We start from the raw sequence: 12,322 nt of genomic DNA, 5'->3' as shown, positions 1-12,322 counted from the left end.
GACGGGTCTCAAGTATACGCCAGACATTTTCAGATGTCGCCTCATTTTGCCCTTTCAGCAGTCCTTGAGGTGGCATCTATTGCCATTATTTTACCAAGGGTACCGAGGCCAAAGCCCTTCTCTCCATCTTCATGCAGTGCTGAGGGCGAGGTGGAGAGGATGGCAGAGAGTAGATGAGGGGAGGTTGCCCACCAGGTAACCAGTTCACACTCAACTCTGCAGGCGCTGGGACGGAAGTCATGCAAGAATTCTGAGAAAGGAATGGCGTGATCGCCTCTCACTTTTAGCAAAACAACACTACTGGTAATGGAAGAATTAAAGTATTTTTTCTCTCCTTCACTCAATTAAAAATAATTAATATATTGAAATTTCCCGTGGGACAAGACTATACACCAAACCCATGGGAAAAAATGTTTAGGACTAACCAAATCTCATGAAATTTACAGTCTCTCTCTGTGTGTATATAATATAGCTTATATATGCCTTTCTCTACATACATATTTAATTAATTTAATTAACTGGTTGATTTTTGGTTGTGCCATGATGCTTGCTGGATCTTAGTTCTCTAACCAGGGATTGAACCAGGGACCTGGCAGTGTAAGTGCCAAGTTCCAACCACTGGACCACTAGGGAATTCCCTCTATATATTTTATAACATACATACACACACATACAGAAAAGTATATAACAGGAGAGTTAAACATTTATATTTTAATCATCTTTTAGCTCACAAAAACAGTATGACAACATTTTTCTTTTAAAATATTATCTGTAAATTCTGGATATGAATCCTTTATTAGATATATAATTTGCAAACATTTCCTACCATTTTGTGAGTTAATTTTTATTCTGTTGATAGTGTCTTTTGATGCACAAAAGTTTTTAATTTTCAATAAGTCCAATTTGCCTGTTTTTTTTTTTGCCTGTTTCTTTGGTGTCATATGCAAGAAACCACTGCCAAATCCATTGCCATGAAGATTTTTCCTAATTTTTCTTTTAAGTTTTTCTTTTTTTAGTCTTAAATTTTACATTCAGGTCTTTGATCCATTTGAGTAATTTTTGTTTGTTTGTTTTGACTGAATGAGAATTTTTATTACCTCTATGTAGCCTTTTCCAGCTTGGCAATGGGCTTCCCTGGTGGCTCAGTGGTAAAGAATCCTCCTGCAATACAAGAGAGGCAGGTTTGATCCCCGGTTTAGGAAGATCCCCTGGAGAAAGAAATGGCAACCCACTCCAGTATCTTTGCCTGGAGAATCCCATGGATAGAGAAGCCTGATGGGCTATAGTCCCTGGGGCTGCAAAAGAGTTGGATGTGACTTAGTGACAAAATAACACAATGTCCACTGACTTTGGACCAAGGAAGTTGCCTCCCCAGTGATGGCAGATCTCATCATTTCTGTCATTATAATTGGTCCTGATGGCTTCCACCAGCTTAGCCAGAGTGCCCTTGTCTTCCAAGTTGACTTCTGTGACGGCAACAGTGCAGGTCTTCCTATGGACCACATATCCCACCCAGCCTGTCCTTCCCCTTGATGATACAGTAGGGAGCCATCTTACAACACAGGGCAGGCAGGCAACCCACCAGTTCAATGGGATCCACATCATGGGCAACCACCACCAGCTGAGCCTTCTTGCTCTCCTCCAAGGTGGGGACGGTATCAACGCCTGCTCAAAAGAGAGGTGGCTCTTAGACGGGACGTGCCCTTGGTCTGCAGCTTTTGTCTCAGCTCAGGCCAGCAACTTCTGCTTCCTCTCTTACTTCATCTCTGGTCTGTATTTGAGGGCCATCTTAAGTAGCTGTCTGGCGGTCCAAGACCTGGCTGAATTGGCTAATCATGGGAGGCACTCTCAGCCGCTTATATAAGGTACTACATGCCACTGCAGCGGAATGTAGCAGGATCACTTTATGAAGCGGTGAGGTCCCTTTTGGGCTGGATGTCCAGTCTACTTTCTCAGCCTCCTGATTCTTCACGACAGCAGGGGCCTGGTCTATTTTTTGCCCCTCAGCCTTCTTTCCCCTCAGCATCCTGAATGGCTAGTGGCGAGCCCTTGAGCTAATTTTTGTCTATGGGATAAAGTAAGGTCCAACTGCATTCTTCTGCATGTAGATATACAGTTTTCTTAGCACCATTTGTTAAAGAGACTGTCCTTTTCTCATTGAATGGTCTTGGCACCTTTGTTAAAAATCATTCTTTCTGGGCTCTCTATTCTCTTCCACTGGTCTGTATGTCTGTCCTTGCCAGTACCACATTGTTTTGATTATTGCAACTTTGTAGTTAAGTTTTGAAATCCAGACATGTGAGTCCTTCAATTTTGTTCTTTTTCAAGGGTTGTTTTTTTTTTTTTTTTTGGTGGGGGGACTATTCTCTTGAGATTCCATAAGAATTTTAGGATGGATTTTTCTATTTCTGTCAAAAAAAGTCATTGAGACTGATAGCAATTACATTTGAATCTGCAGATTGCTTTGGGTAGTATTTACACAGCATTTTGAATGTGCTAAATGTCACGGAATTTATACTTTAAAATGGTTAATTATATCCTATGTGAATTTTAGCTCAATTAAAAAAAAATTGGGCAATTATATCTGAAGAGCAGGTATGTGTGTGGCATGAGGCAGCTAGAAGGTAAAGGAGGTTGTGATCATAGGGAGGAATGTTGGGATTAAAGACCCCAATACTGTATAGTTTAGGGCTGGTGAGGGCCCCTGGAGTTGAGCAGTAAAAATGGCTAAGGTGATCCAAAGCTTATCTACAAAGACATTGACTTCACAAGGTAATTCAAGATGGCAACTTCAGGAGCTTTCCTGGTGGCTCAGTGGTAAAGAACCCAGCTGCCAATGAAAGAGACATGGGTTCCATCCCTGGTCTGGAAAGATTCCACATGCTGCAGAGCAACATAAGCCCGTGCGCCACAACTATTGAGCCTGTGCTCTAGAGCCTGCAACTACTGAACCCACGTGCCACAACTACTGAAGCCCTCGCTCCCTGGAGCCTGTGCTCCGCGACAAGAGAAGCCATCGCAACAAGAAGCTAAAGAGTAGCCCCCATTCACCACAACGAGAGGAAGTCCACGCAGCAACAAAGACCCAGCACAGCCAAAAAAATAAAAAGACTGCAACTTCAGAAGGATACACGCCCAGCTAGGGATGGTGGTCATCACAGGAGTGGGGTGGGGACAGTTGGGATTATGGAGAATTTTATTATTATGTCAATGGTATCTTTTTAAAGAGAAAGAATACTGAAAGCTTTTTGAAAACCTATGAAACAGGAACTATCATTCAGGGAAAGAGGACAATGCCCTAAGTCCCTTTTTACAAAAAATATCATCGTGGGAGTGGCAGGAAGGTGTCACGTGATACATGGGTAGGGTGTGGGCGGGCCAGCTGGCTCATCTCTTCTTTATTTTCAGAGTAATGGTCTGGCAGTAATACCGGTGAGCCAGGAAATCCCACCTCCCAGCCCAGAAGTATGTGAGGCTTGGTAAACACCTCTCCATTCAAGACTGAGGCAAGGGAGGCTATGTTCTTATAAGTTCTTATAAGGGTTCAGTCAAGGCAGGAATGGGAGGCAGACTGGGGATGTGGAAGGATTTGTTCAGCATGAAGTGGGGGTTCCAGAGAAAACAGAAAAGTGTGAGATGGAAAGGAGCAGCTGGAGAATGAGTGTGGGAAGGCACCAGGAAGCCTGGGGACCAGTGCACAGGATAAGATGGGTGACGGGAGGCATTAACTGTTTGGCATTTATGTGGTATGGGAATAGCATAGTTCAATGAGGAATCGTGGCCTTAAAGGCCCAGCAAGACCTGTCATGTTAAGTTTAGTAACAGTGAAACAGGTCTCCTGGGATCCAAACAGGCTGTTGGACTTCAGCTGGGACAGTAGAATTTGGGTAGACAATAAAACAACAGTACAAAGTCCCAGAGGCAGACACCAGCATGGATAACTTTTGAGGGCCCATGAGCAAACCAGACAGACTGAAGTTTGCAGGTTTGCCTTGGGGATTAGACACTGGCTCTCAAGGGTGGGGCTAGATTCTGGAGAGCTTTATAAACCAGCAGAGGAGTCAAGACATGATTGATAAGAAACAAAGTTTCGCTATGAGTTTTTACCAGTGGAAGGACATGAAAACAGCATTTAAGGAAGACTAGTACATGGAAGGAAAGTTATGACCAACCTTGATAGTATATTAAAAGGCAGAGACATTACTTTGCCAACAAAGGTCCATCTAGTCAAGGCTATGGTTTTTCCCGTGGTCATGTATGGATGTGAGAGTTGGACTGTGAAGAAAGCTGATCGCCGAAGAATTGATGCTTTTGAACTGTGGTGCTGGAGAAGACTCTTGAGAGTCCCTTGGACTGCAAGGAGATCCAACCAATCCATTCTAAAGAAGATCAATCCTGGGTGTTCATTGGAAGCACTGATGCTGAAGCTGAAACTGCAATTCTTTGGCCACCTCATGCAACGAGTTGACTCACTGGAAAGGACTCTGATGCTAGGAAAGGTTGGGGGCGGGAGGAGAAGGGGACGACAGAGAATGAGATGGCTGGATGGCATCACCGACTCTGTGGACATGAGATTGGGTGAACTCCGGGAGTTGGTGATGGACAGGGAGGCCTGGTGTGCTGTGATTCATGGGGTCGCAGAGAGTCGGACACGACTGAGCGACTGAACTGAACTGGAGTACATCAAATGGGCTTCCCAGATGGCACAGTGCTAAAGAATCCACCTGCCAATGCAGGGGGTGCAAGAGACATGAGTTCGATCCTTGGGTCGGAAAGATCCCCTGGAGTAAGAAATGGCAACTCACTCTAGTATACTTGCCTGGAAAATCCCATGAACAGAGGATCCTGGTGAGCTACAGTCCATGGGGTCACAAAGAGTCAGACACGACTGAACACTCACTCAGTATAAGAAATATCTACACTAAGTGGATTGGGACAGGAAAAATTAGATTTGCCACAGATTTTGCAGCTATCTAAATATGTGGTATAGAACTGGACTTGGGAAGAGAAAAATATGATAATTTCAAAATAAAGATGAACAGAACTTGTTTTATATATGGGAGAAATAAAGAAAAGAAGGAATTGAAAGTTTTCAAGCATGGGCAGGGGAGACGCGAAAGAGGAGGATCGGTATAGTGGGATGGAATGGACGGTGATGAATTTAGTTTGGGACCTAGATTCATTTGAATCTTACAGCTAAGTGAGACTTTGCAGTTAGCCAGGTGGAACAACTAAGTTTCATGTTTTACAGATAAGAAAATCTTGAGTTTGAGATAACAGAGGACATCCGAGAAAAGGTGTCCTAGAGGCAGTTGACCTATGCAGTTCATAGCTGCATTTTTAATGACAGATCCAAACTAGTAACAGCAATGTTGGAGTCATAGGCATAGACCTGTCAAATAATTCTGTAGGAATGAATAAATTATCTAAGACAGAGGACAGCAAGTGAGAAGATAAGAGGAGACTAAAGACATAGGAAAGACAGCAGAGAATTGAATCAAGAGGTAGGAGAGGCAGGAGTTCTGGCTTTGCTATTTGTTAGCTATAGGAACTTGACAATTTATTGACCTCTGGGTCTCAGACTGTAGTCATATCAAGGCTTGACAGAAGGGGGTTGGGAGAGCTGGGGAAGCTTCTTCCAAGACCACTCACGTGGCCTCTGGTCCCTAGCTGTTGGCTGGGACAACGTCATCTTACTATGTAGGCTTCTCCATAAGGTCACTCACAACATGGCAACTAACTTGTCTCTGAAAGTAAGTGAATGAGAGATGGTCCCGGTCTCCTACAACCGAATCTCAGAGCTAACGTCTCATCACTTATGCCAAATTCTATTCATAGAAACAAGTTAAGGGGGAAGGGTGATATAAGGGTGTGAATACTAGGCAGCAGGATTGTTGGAGGCCGTTTTAGTGACTGCCTGCCACAGTATCTAACCATTATAATCTTAGACCGCTTTCTACTATTGGAGCTGGTTCACCTAAATTGGCGATTCAATGAATATTGAATCCACTGAGGTAGGCACAGGCACAGGTGGTACACAAAGAAGGCAATTTTGCCCAAAAGGAAAAGTCAGAGAAATTTCCACAGGAGAAATTATGCTTGCACTAATTCTTAAAGGATAAGCAGGAGTTCATCTGGTGATAGTTGGACCAGAAAAGAAGGCTGAACGCCAAAGAATTGATGGTTTCTAAGCATGGTCCTAGAGAAGACTCTTGAGAGTCCCTTGGGCAGCAAGGAGATCAAACCAGCCAATCCTAAAGGAAATCAACCTTGAATATTCATTGGAAGGACTGTTGCTGAAGCAACACTGACCAACTGAAAAACTTGCCTGCAATAGTTCAGAAATTTTCTTAAGGTTACAATTAATAAGCTCTTAGGAAAAACACAAAGGCTATCCTCCCATTTTCAATGCTATTACTCTATTACAATAAAACTGAAATTCTAGTTTTGTTTTTCATCGTTGACTTTACTAATTCTGTGAGCTTTGGAGGCCCTCAAGGTTGACACATTCTAGTAGCTTCTTGCTTTCTTCACCTACACATTCTGCATGTGTGACTGAACGTCAAGTAAGCTGGTTTGGCAGTTTCCCAAAGTGGCGAAAATGACAACACCAAGGAGATTTTCCAAGGGCTTCTCTCCTCATAACTGGAGCTGTCACTGTAGAATACGTAGTCCTGGTTCTTCCCTGCAAGCTTGGAGTACTCTTTGGGGCTGTCTGATCACCCAAGCTTTGGTCCAATCTAATCTGACTCCTCAGACCTAAGCAACCAGAGGGCAGAACAAGCAGTGATTAGAGGCCCGAACAAGCAGTGATTAGAGGCCCTAAGTAAAGCCAGCTCATCATATTTGAAGAATATTGATCTTGCTTTTTATGACCATTGTTCTCTAACAACTAAAAGGCTTGGTTCATCATTTTACTGGGGTATTAGCCACCAAATGTTGGATCCCAGGGTTTGATAGTCATGTAACTCTGTTGCCAGTGGGTACAGTGCCTGGGAAGTAAGAGGCATGCCACAACACAGACCCTCTGTGTTAAGTCATCTCCCACTCAAGGGCTGGCAGCTGGAAATTTGATTTAGGAATCAATGGTGCTGTTAAGCACCATTGTTTTTGTGCACAAAGAACAATGACTGACCTTTCTTTTTTTAAGCATTCTTGATGTTATACTATTATAGTAACCCTCATTTTCCATTCTTTCACTTTCTTTGAAAAGCAAACACTCTTTTCTTGGTAATTAGGCACACAAGTAAAAAACACACCCCAGTTTTTCTTGGACAGCTTATCTCTACTCTATGACCACCATTTAAAATTAAACAAAATAAAACAAACAAAAAAAACCCCACTATTCAGTTCTCTCAAATTAGACAGGCATTTTCTTTTCTTCCTCCTCTATTGTAGACTACTGATTTTCTTGGAAAAGAGAAGGAATCAATAATGGCTAATCACAGATAAAATGCATCCTAAATTTAGCATGAATAAATAAAGCATTATAAAGAAATAGAACTTCTTTATATGTTAGTATGTAACCATCATATTTAAAGTTAAAGTAATGCTAAATTTTGCTGGTTTTTAAAAAATAATATTTAATGAATTGTAATGAATATGTTCACTTTTACTTTGTGATTAAGAAAAGAAAGAGTCTAAGAGGTCCCTTTTCTCCCATATGCTCCCAGGGCAGAATCCCATCCGTATCTCTGAGCTAGTCCAGTCACAAGACAGCCTTTTGCACTGCCCAGTTACTTCGTTGTTAGAAAGTAATCAGAGGTCTATGTTCAAGGCACTGTGCTGAGTGTTCCATCAGATTAAAGAAAAAGGAATAAAATGCTTGCCATAAAGAAGCTTAATACCCTGTTGGCAAAGTTCAGAAAATAATTACCATAACATAAGACAAGAATCTAAAGGGGCCATAGACAGACACAAACCAAACCTCTTGGAAACTCAAGGCTAGGAATGAGGTAGAACACAGCCAATGGAACCCACAGGACCTAGTTCTGCTGTCTGGACTGACACTGTGGTTTCTCTTGTCCATGTGTAGAGGTGACATATTTATAGGTGAGCCAAAGACGCAATGTAGTTGAGCAGCCTGAAGCTGGGTCTAGGGCATTAGACATCTTTGGATATGAAGCTGGACCTTTTCTAGCTGCGTCACCTTGAGCAAGTTACATATGGCCCGTTGTTCTCTCTAGTTGCGGCCTGGGGGTTTGGTTGCCCCTTCGGAATGTGCTATCTTAGTTCCCTGACCAGGGATGGAACCTGCATTCCCTGCCTCGCAAGATGTACTCTTAACCACTGGGCCACCAGGGAAGTCCCTGTACTTCTGTCTTTTAATTTGTAAAATGGGCATAGTAATACTTACCTGACAAACTTCTTGAAGAATTAAATGATAATATAAGGGACTTTAGAGTAGTGCCTGGCACCCAGTGTATAAAAAATCATAGATTTTTGCTTTTATGTTTTTCCAATTTCCCTCTGATTTCCCCTCCATTTTTTAACTATATGTGAATATTAAATTTAATGCTGATACAATGCCTGGCTCAGAACAGATTTATAGAAAATGTTAGGTTAATTCCATGGGGACTGTTAGTAACAGAATATCATAAAATGGACAAGCAATAGAACTTTATTTCTCACAGTGCTGAAGGTTGGAAGTCTCAGATCAGGGTGCCAACATGGTTGGCTGATGGCTCTGTTTCAGGAAGCAGACTTCTTGTATCCTCACTTGGCACAAGAGACTTGGGGCCTCTCTGGAGTTCCCCCCAAATTATGTCTAACATTTTTATCACTTCTATCAGGGTATTGTTTTCTAGACCTCCTCATCTTTATGGCTGTGCTGTGCTGTGATGCTTCAGACGTGTCCAACTCTTTGCAATCGTATGGACTGCAGCCCACCAGGCTCCTCTGTCCATGGGGTTCTCCAGGCAAGAATACTGGAGTGGGTTGCCATGCCCTCCTCCAGGGGATCTTCCCGACCCAGGGATTGAACCGGCATCTCTGATGTCTCCTGCATTTGGCAGGTGGGTTTTTTACCACTAGCGACACATGGGAAGCCCTCCATCTTTATGGTTATCCTCCAAACTATCTAGTTTTCATTCTCCTGTATAATGTGCTAACTAGAACTTTACAACAGTAAAAATTTCCCTTCCCAAATTTACTATTTGCTGACCAAAACAGTAAACCAAACTATTACCTTCCTTCTGACCTGTAATTTGTCAATGCATTAATTTATTGAATGTCCCAAATTATTGTATTGAAGTGTTTTTGGTTTTGGGTTTGTTTTTAGCAATTCTACACATGCCTTATTCATTCATGGCCAGCTGTGGTCAACTATCTTTTCTAGGTAGTATTTCTTTTTATCTTTTTTAGGTAATATTTCAGTTCAGTTCAGTCGCTCAGTCGTGTCCGACTCTCCGTGACCCCATGAATCACAGCACTCCAGGCCTCCCTATCCATCACCAACTCCCGGAGTTCACTCAAACTCATGTCCACAGAGTCAGTGATGCCATCCAGCCATCTCATTCTCTGTCGTCCCCTTCTCCTCCCGCCCCCAACCTTTCCCAGCATCAGAGTCTTTTCCAGTGAGTCAACTCGTCGCATGAGGTGGCCAAAGTATTGCAGCCGATAACCACAATCAAGTCTCTCCTGTCTTGTACTTATGCAATTGATTTTTGGACTCTAAATGAAGATCTTTTCTTTTCATTCTTTTGTGTAAGCCAGGATTCTTGGTTGCAAGTAAGAGAAAACTAGTTGGAACTAACTTAGGTAAAAAAAAAAATTTTTTTTCTGTTGGTATAGCTGAAGAACAAGAAAAATGAGACAACTAGATTGTTGACTATTCCTTTTTCAAGATGAGCAGTGGCTTCATTTTCTCACATTGCTTTCTCCTAGGATCTTTGTGCCAGCAGCTCCTGGCTCATATTGTCATAAGATGACAACAGAAGAAATGATTCCCTCATCCATTCCTCCTCCTTCCAACCAAGGTCTGAATCAAATATGTACCGATCGTTATTGAGCTGCCTCTACAACTAAGATAGGGTGAGAAGCTATCAACCTGTAAACCAGTTACTGCATCCCAGAAAGTCAGAGGGTTGAAAAGATCGCAGTGCCCAGCAGAGCTCAGGGTATGGCAGGGAAGATGTTCTCCCAAAGGAATGAGGAATACATTTTCTATAAGCAATGGAGGTGCTGTAACAGGAGGGAAGAGGGCAGGGCACAGCTTTCGAAAGAATGACACAGCCCAGGGACACAACATATACTGATTAGAGTTTAATGGGACAAAGACAGCAGACAAGACTAGACCTTGATCCTCAATCAGCAAGTGAAATGACACACCCAGAGGTGCCACGGCAGTTCCAAGGCTCTGTTAAAAGACCAAGGAGTGGGTGGTGGCCGAAATCCTGGAAATCTCCACCCCTCCCCCAAAATAATTGGAATAATCCTCCCAGTCACTAGCATATGAAATTACCCAGCCTATAAAAACTAACCACGCCACATTTCATGGCCGCACCTGCCCTCTGCGATGGCCCACACTGTCTGGAGTGTGCTTCTCTCTGAATCTAAATAAATCCACTTCTTACCTATCACTTTGTCTCTCACTAAATTCTTTCTGTGATGAGACATCAAGAACCTGAGCTTCAATAGGTCCTGAAACCAGGTACTGTGGATTTTGGCTGGGTTTGAGCCACTTGGGTTCAAGTTCCAAGCAGGGTTTTGGCTTGGGTTCAAGTCCCAAGCAGAGTTTTGGCTGGGTTTGAGTTCCAGCCATGTGGGTTCAAGTCCCAGTCTGTGGTAAATGGTTTCAGCAGGGCTTCCCTGGTGGCCCAGTCTTTAGGACCCTGTGGGCACAAGAGCATGGCTTCTAACCCTGGTCAGGGAACTAAGATCCTGCAAGACATTCAGTGCACCCAAAAGATAAAATAAAAGCAGTGGCTTAAAATGAAATGACTTAGCTAAGAAGGACCGAGATGAAAGAAGTTTTTCAAATTACTTCTACCAACAATGAAGGTTGCTACTGATGGTTGAATGACACAAAAATATTAGTTATTTTTGTGAAATCAAACCATTTATGTTTCTTCTCCCTATTTTAGTAAAGAAGCAACTAATCTTTTTTTGTATTTACGGCATGAGTTTTTATCCTTTTCATTAATATTCAGTTCAGTTCAGTTCAGTCGCTAAGTCGTGTCCGACTCTTTGCGACCCCATGAATCACAGCACACCAGGCCTCCCTATCCATCACCAACTCCCGGAGTTCACTCAAACTCATGTCCATCGAGTCGGTGATGCCATCCAGCCATCTCATTCTCTGTCGTCCCCGTCTCCTCCCACCCCCAATCCCTCCTAGCATCAGACTCTTCTCCAGTGAGTCAACTCATCGCATGAGGTGGCCAAAGTATTGGAGTTTCAGCTTTAGCATCAGTCCTTCCAAGTGTAGAGCGAATTTTAAATAGCTATAGATGTTAATCACAGAACTTGCCAAACTTCAAATTAAATGGTAAAGGAAGAAAATGTAGCCTGCAGTTACCACTATTAACAATCATTTAGGTGCTTATGTGGCAGCACCTAAATTTATTTAAAAAAATAGAGCATAATTCAAATTGGACAAAAATAGATTTCAGAGCTCCTATTTTCTATGCCCTGAACCAAAATGTTTAGGATATCTGCCAGGCAGTTGTTTGGATACAAGAGAGATACAAGCCTAACTTGCTATGTATTACCCAACAAACAAAACACTTATCAGATAACGCCTGACAGTAAAGTGAAAATGAGATTAATTTTCCAAGGATTTCCTAACTCCCAAAGATTAGAGGAAGATATGAGGGAGCAAACTCATGTGTCAGCCCATTGATTATTCTAGTCATGTGTGTTACATTTAATTTGTAAAACTGGATTATTGCTTTGCCCTTTAATATGGGTTTCAAAACAGTCCTCTTAAATTAACAGTGAATAGTTTGTTATTTCTCAAAGTAATAAAAGATTTTAGTGTACAGCTTATGACTTGCTTATCTTACATACATAGCCACTGACATGAAAATAGAATTTCTTTTCCCTTAAACTGGGTTTGTGTCTGGACTCTATCATCCTTTGCTTGCCATGCTTACCACTGTATAGTTCAAATTATCCTGTGGACAAAGATATGCATGTGTGTGCTAAATTGCTTCAGTCCTGTCCAACTCTTTGCGACTCTCTGAACTGTAGCCCGCCAGGCTCCTGTGTCCATGGGATTCTCCAAGCAAGAATACTGGGGTGGGTTGCCACGCCCTCCTCCAGGGGATCCTCCCGACCCAGGGATGGAACCTGTGGCTTCTGCACTGCAGGCGAATTCTTT

The 12,322-nt window shown here is 42.6% G+C and overlaps 1 pseudogene; it reads right to left on the bottom strand.

Moving 5' to 3' along the window:
• Positions 1-1,317: 1,317 nt before the first annotated feature.
• Positions 1,318-2,026, bottom strand: LOC148775227 (large ribosomal subunit protein eL8-like; annotated as a pseudogene).
• Positions 2,027-12,322: the final 10,296 nt, after the last annotated feature.

Source organism: Moschus berezovskii, chromosome 16, assembly GCF_049115385.1.
Source record: "Moschus berezovskii isolate FMDL1 chromosome 16, NW_MosBer_1.0, whole genome shotgun sequence".
Lineage (NCBI taxonomy): Eukaryota > Metazoa > Chordata > Mammalia > Artiodactyla > Moschidae > Moschus > Moschus berezovskii.
Note: the sequence above shows the minus strand (reverse complement) of the source record. Positions and strands in the feature narration are given on the sequence as shown.